Here is a 6635-nt window from a genome sequence, read left to right as displayed (position 1 = left end):
AGGGTAAGGTTTGTTTGTCTTAGAAGGCATATTTGAAGAAAGTGTTACAGAAGTTTGGTGTCTACGAAGGAACTAAATCTGTAAGTACTCCCCTTGCTGCTCATTTTAAGTTGAATGCTCGTATGTCTCCTACTACTGAAGAAGAGAGAAAGTATATGGCCCAAGTCCCATATGCTGAGGATGTTGGTAGCTTGATGTATACGATGGTATGTACAAGGTCGGACATTTCACATGCAGTTAGTATGGTCAGCCGTTATATGCATTGTCCTAGTAAGGGACATTGGCAAGCTGTGAAATGGATTTTGAGGTATCTTTATGGCACGGTTGATGTTGGCTTGGAGTTTATAAAGGATAGAAGTAACAATCATCCGTGTGTTGGGTATGTGGATTCTGACTATACTAGTGATTTGGACAAGAGACATTCAACTACAGGGTATGTATTTACTGTAGCAGGGGCACCAGTAAGTTGGAGATTAATATTGCAGTCTACTGTGGCACTTTCAACTACGGAGGCGGAGTATATGGTAGTGACTGAGGCATTTAAGGAGGCTATATGGTTACAAGGTTTACTAGATGACTTAGGAGTTGTACAAGACCAACTGCTTGTGCATTGTGATAGTTTAAGTGCAATTTATTTGGATAAGAATCAAGTGCATCATGCTAGAACCAAACATATAGACGTACGGTTTCAATTTGTGAGAGAAATTCTTGAAGAATAAGATATTGCACTTGTGAAGATCGATACCAAAGACAATCCAGCTGATATGTTGACTAAAGTAGTATCTGAGATCAAATTTCGACATTGTTCGAAATTGATCCACATCCTTCCGGTTTGGTGAAAGGCTCTTTTTGGGTAGAGGTTCTTAGGAACATGGTGGAGGTATTCTAGCAAGGCCATTTAAGAGAACTACGGTCAGGTTTTATTCCTATTGAGGATACGTAGGCAGCCAGTGATGGTTCAATCGACGTTGGAAGATGGAGGTGATTTTTTCTATTGATCGTCTCATGCATGAATGCATGATACGAGGTGGAGAATTGTTGGTAGGATGGTCAAGGACTAGATTAGGAAATCTAGTTGGTTAAGGAAACCAAGTACTTGTGTCCTAAGTATAGAAGCTTAAGAGGTTTGTCTCTTAGAGATAAGTTAGGAAACCCTATACTTGTAGGAAAATAATCCTTGTTAAGGAATGTGTCCACTCCTATTGATGTGTATAAATAGCCATAGAGAGAACTAGAGAAAACACACCAGAACTAGTAAGAGTTCTCTTCTTCTGTACTTGATCTTTGTATATTCCAACCTATACGGTGATATACAAAATTGCTATTCCTTCCCGAGGATTCAACCTCGTTAAATAATTGTTCTTGTTGTGTGTGTGATTGTGTTCTTGGCGATATTGATCTACCTCGTAGTAGTACAAACCTAAACGCTTCCGCGGGCTTTGGCGCAACAATACATGCTTTCCACTTCCGCGATAGAACCATGAATCTCATTTTGAATATATCATTATCGGCGAAGGAATTGTTCACATTGATGCCAATAACCGGCAACGACAACATTACATGCCGGAAGAGAGTTAATATTTCGTGTTATTTCCCAACGACGACGATTGCGATACCTAAATTCTCATACCACAGTCTTATAGTCCATTATCATTTATTTTCTTTAGTTTTTCCAGAAGAAAGTTTAGCGGGCAAATAATTAGACGACTATTTGAGGGTGAAAACGGTTTCTGCTGATTTTGGTAATTTCGGGTATGTGGGTGAGAAACGAATTTAAACCCTAAACAATGTACTGCAAGGGAGTACTTTGGATTCGAGATATCAATCTGTACAAATCCGTCCTAAACCAAAAAATGGTTGTTCCAGACTTGCTTCGGTACCAAAGTGAAGGAGAAGGGTTGGTTTTGGGGAGGGAAGTGAAGAAAGTGTTGAGACCAGAATAGTTGATTCTGGAAGAGTAGTTGTTTCACGAATTGTATCAGAAAGTGGGAAGCTAACAGATGGAAAGCTAGCAAATGTTTTCTTAGTGTTGTATCCTCCTGACCTGAACTTGTCCTTCGGTGGAAATAAGTAATGCCTATTTATACAAGTCGAAGTGAAACATACTCTGGTCTCATTAAGAAATGAAAAACGGGTAAGTAAATTGGAGGAGGTGGTAACCGGTAACGCTTGGAATTGATGTTCCATAAAAGAAAGCTTTTCACCATTACTCCCTGTATTTACTAACCGCCTCATCCTTATGACACTTTCTTATAACGAGCGTAGTGTACACCGCACGCTGTAAACCGCCAAACCAATACCCAATGAGCATTCCCCAGTTTGTGACATGTGTTGATGTCTCGAGTGTTTTCGTGGAAAACATGTAGCATGTTGTTGTATTCTGGCAAGTTGAGCTTGGGAGACTTGCCGGCTCAGTGGTGACCTTCAACGGTCGAGATTTTGCATCTTCAGAGGAAGGTAGCCGTTGATTATTGTAACCTTTCGTTTGGTAGCCAGTGGCATGAAAGTATGATCAGTATGGATTTAATATGGCCCAGTTTAGGCGCGACCAAAAGTTAGGGTTTTGGATTTGTTTAGGTGCGACCAAACTAGGGCCAAAGGTTTCCATGTGTTAGCTGGTAACCTTGGACGACTAAGATCTGCATCTTAGATGAAAAAGTGGCCGTTGATTGTTGCAGGCCTTCGTTTTGGTAGCCGCATAGGGAAAGCCGGCATGGTATGGCGCGACAAGGTGGTTGGCATGCCATTGGCACATGTGGCATGGCATGCCTTGGCGCGGTTTGGCGTGGCCAAAACTAGGGTTTTGGGCCAAAAGTTACCATGAGTTGTTTGGCGACCTTGGACGGCTAGGATTTGCATCTAGGATGGAAGGGTGGCCGTTGATCGTCACACGCCTTCGTTTTGGTAGCCGCATGGGGAAGGCCGGCATGGTATACACGGCAAGGTGTTTGGCATGTCATTGGCACATGTGGCATGGCATGCCTTGGCGCGGTTTGGCGTGGCCAAAACTAGGGTTTTGGGCCAATGGTTACCATGCGTTGTTTGACGATCTTTGACGGCTAGGATTTGCATCTAGGATGGAAGGGTGGTCGTTGATCGTCGCATGCCTTCGTTTTGGTAGTCGCATGAGGAAGGCCGGCATAGTATGGCGCGGAAAGGTGGTTGGCATGCCATTGGCACATGTGGTGCGTCTAGCATGGTTGGCATGCCTTGGCGCAGTAGCATGAGAATTAGGGTTTGTCATAGATGATGTCGGTCAATGTTAAGGGTTCTGCCGTGGAACATGACACATAAAAAAAAGGTACTCTGGTAATTCTTACGTAGGCATGTTGATCGATTCAATAAATGTGCTAATGGTCATAGTGACGTCATGTCACTTGTGCAGTTATACGATTTTAACCCTAAGCTAAAAACCACCATCAACATTAAGTCCCCTTCTTAGTTCGGAACGGGAGCATCGTTGCGAGGTAAGCATAAGATGGTGACAGGCTAGGACAAAAATCGAAACAACAAGTCGTGAAAAGATAGTCAGTAAGGTCCGACTAACCTTTTTCGAGAGGTAAAGTGAGTTTGTGCTTCCCGTGTTGGCGGCCTTGCATAAATTGTATTGGTGGTGCAGACCGTGGAGTGGTGAGATGAAAATCGTCGGCTTAGTCTGGCCATGCATCACCTTGGCTGGGTTAGGGAACATCGTGACGCTGGCTTGGCGAGTTTGTTGGTGTTGGCGGGGCAAGTCACGGTGCGGACGGTGGTGCAAGGCATGACAAGTTTTGGTGAGGCAATGCATGAGCGGACGGTGGTGCAAGGCATGACACGGTTTTGTGAGGCAAAGCATGCGCGGACGGTGGTGCAAGGAATGACACAGTTTGGTGAGGCAAATCATGCGCGGACGTCTTGGCATGGTGGTGATTTGTCTTTGCGGGCCCGATTTTTTTTTCCTTACTTGACTCGAATAGGAAGTCCTTTCCTCATTAAAATGTCAAAATATCACGCCCTCCTGTCTCGTTTGGCTTTCATTAGGGTTTTGTGAGGGTTTCGTTTGAGGATGATTTCCCGGTCGTGATGTAATCACGTTCCGCTTATTCAGTCTGTGTTTCTGTTTCTTCCTTTAGGGTTTCCACAGTATTTATGCCGGTGAAGTTGCATCGTCTTCCCAATTTTACAAAAAAGATTTCCTCTTGTTGAGTCCACCTCTCTTCATCATGTCGATCAGAAGTGAATCATCCTCGAGCCATCTAGATTCTCCAGTCAAACACGTGAGGCCTAACTCTTGCAACAATTCCCCCATCCGGGTCATTCGAGTCAAGAAGATTATACCGGTATGTTTCTATTGCTCAACAGGTGTTTCATTGTTTGCCGATGAATGACAAAAGTTTTCTTCTATGTAGAGATATCCTGTCAGAGCGTGCGTTACCATCATTGATGAAAATGATTTGGTTACCCCTTTTCCTTAAAGCCCTATTCCACCAGCTGTTGCAGATATGGAGAACACCGACTTAGGAATTTCTTGTCATGAGTATCCTAATGCAGGTTTGTCGTTCGGAACCCGCATGAGGTGTCTTTTCTCTAACTATTGGAACGTCGGTGGGTTTCTGGTGTGGAAAGAATTCGTGACTCTTTACACAAAAATATGGAGGATATATGGCCACATCGCCACCAGGAGCGTGGTGCAATATTGTTCGTTCTCTTTAGTTTCGATAGTGAATTGTCTCTTGCTGATGGTCGCCAAAATGGAGAGTATATCTATCCGTGCTGTCGCGAAATCAACTATTCAAAAGTGGGAGAACATGGTGTCTACCTGTGAATCTCTGAAGTTCAACGTTAGTTGGTTGCGACATCGTCTTGATATTGTGAAAGTCGGTATTCTTGCTGGCGTGGTCCCTCCTACAAAAGCTATTCTGGAAGAGGAGAAAGCTCTGGCCATGAAGTCACAGAAAGTGGAAGAGTCAATCCGGAACTTGAAGAGTAGGACTGAAAGGTATAAAATCCGGTTAAAGATGATGCTTTCGAGGGATTACAATCTATTGGATGGGCTTTTCTGAGTTATGTGGTTTTGAGATGTTTGGTTTCTTTCTGGGGTTTAAGCATGTTTGCTCTCTCTTTTTTTTATATTTTTTTTGAAATAATAAGAGAATTTTATTGATTTACTTAAATCAAACAAAGGAAAAGAAACTTGATATTTGAGATGTGGAAGAAAAGTGGAAAGATGCCTGGCTATCCGTGTTTCTGATACGATGGGGCACAGGTGGTGGTCAGACGTAGTATGCCTTAATCCACTTTCCGTTGATGACTGCTTCCAGTTTTCCTCCGTCTTCTTTAATGACCTTGTAGTACCCACTGTTGTACGCTTTCGTGACTATGTAAGGCCCTTCCCACTTTGCGGAGAATTTTGGTGCGGACGTGTCTTGCTGAATGTGTTTGGCAGTCTTCAGTACCAAATCACCCACTTGAAAAACCCGAGGCTTCACGGTTTTGTTATATGCTCTGGAAACCCTATTTTTTTTATGCTTGTGCGTGTTTTTCTTCCTTGGATCTTCTGGAATCTACAATGTCCAATTCTGTGACTCTGGCACTTAATGCTTCAACTTCATTCCATCGAACTCCGCTTGCTTCGGCAATCCTAGCCGATGAGATTTTAATTTCTGCTGGGAGGATGGCGTCTGCACCGTAAACAAGGGAGTAGGGAGAAGCCCCGGTAGAACTTCTTGGTGATGTCCGGTACGCCCATAGCGCTATTGGCAATTGCTCATGCCATGTACGAGGGTTATCATGCACTGTCCGACTGAGGATTCAGATCAGAGTTTTGTTGGTGCTTTCAGCATGTCCGTTCCCTTGGGGGTAGTACACGGTGGAGAAGACTTGCTTAATTCAGTATTCTTCGAGTAACTCCCGTACTTGCTTGTTTGCGAAAGGAGTGCCGTTGTCGGTGATGATATGTTTAGGCATGCCAAATCGGCAGATAATGTACTCCTTAATGAATGTCGCGATTGTGGTTCCATTCTTCCATTGTAAAGGTATGGCTTCGACCCATTTGGTGAAATATTCGGTTGCTGTTATTATGTACTCGTGATGCTTTAAGGACGGAGGATTGATTTTTCCAATGATATTGAGTCCCCAGCTATGAAAGGGCCACGGATTTCTTATCGAATGCAGGGGAGTCGACGGTACATGGATAAGGTTTCCGTGAATTTGGCATTTTTTGCATCTCTGGACGAAAACAGTTGCATCCTTCTCTATGGTTGGCCAATAGTATTTCTCGTGTATCTGAAGAAATAATTTTCGTTTTCCTTGGTGTTCGCCTTCGTGCATCTCTTTCAGCATGATTGGGATTTCTGCTTCGTTCAAACATCGTAGCAAACTTCCTCCAAAGCTCCTACGATATAAGATTCCTTCGTGGAATACAAATCTTTCAGACCTTTGTTTTATTTTGGATGCATCCTTCCTATTGGTGGGGAGTATGCTGTCGCGAAAATAACTGATATATGGCTCCTGCCAGTCCCTAGCGTGACCGATATTGAAAACTTCTAATTGATGTGGTGGCGCTTGACAGTTGGAACGGGTTCTTTGAAGTAATCGAGATTGAGCCTCCATTTCTGGCCAGTAATATCCAAGGCGTTGCAAACGGCGATAGAGTG

Source organism: Papaver somniferum, chromosome 2, assembly GCF_003573695.1.
Source record: "Papaver somniferum cultivar HN1 chromosome 2, ASM357369v1, whole genome shotgun sequence".
Taxonomy (NCBI): Eukaryota; Viridiplantae; Streptophyta; class Magnoliopsida; order Ranunculales; family Papaveraceae; genus Papaver; species Papaver somniferum.
The sequence above is the reverse complement of the archived record's forward strand: the minus strand, read 5'-3'. Positions refer to the sequence as shown.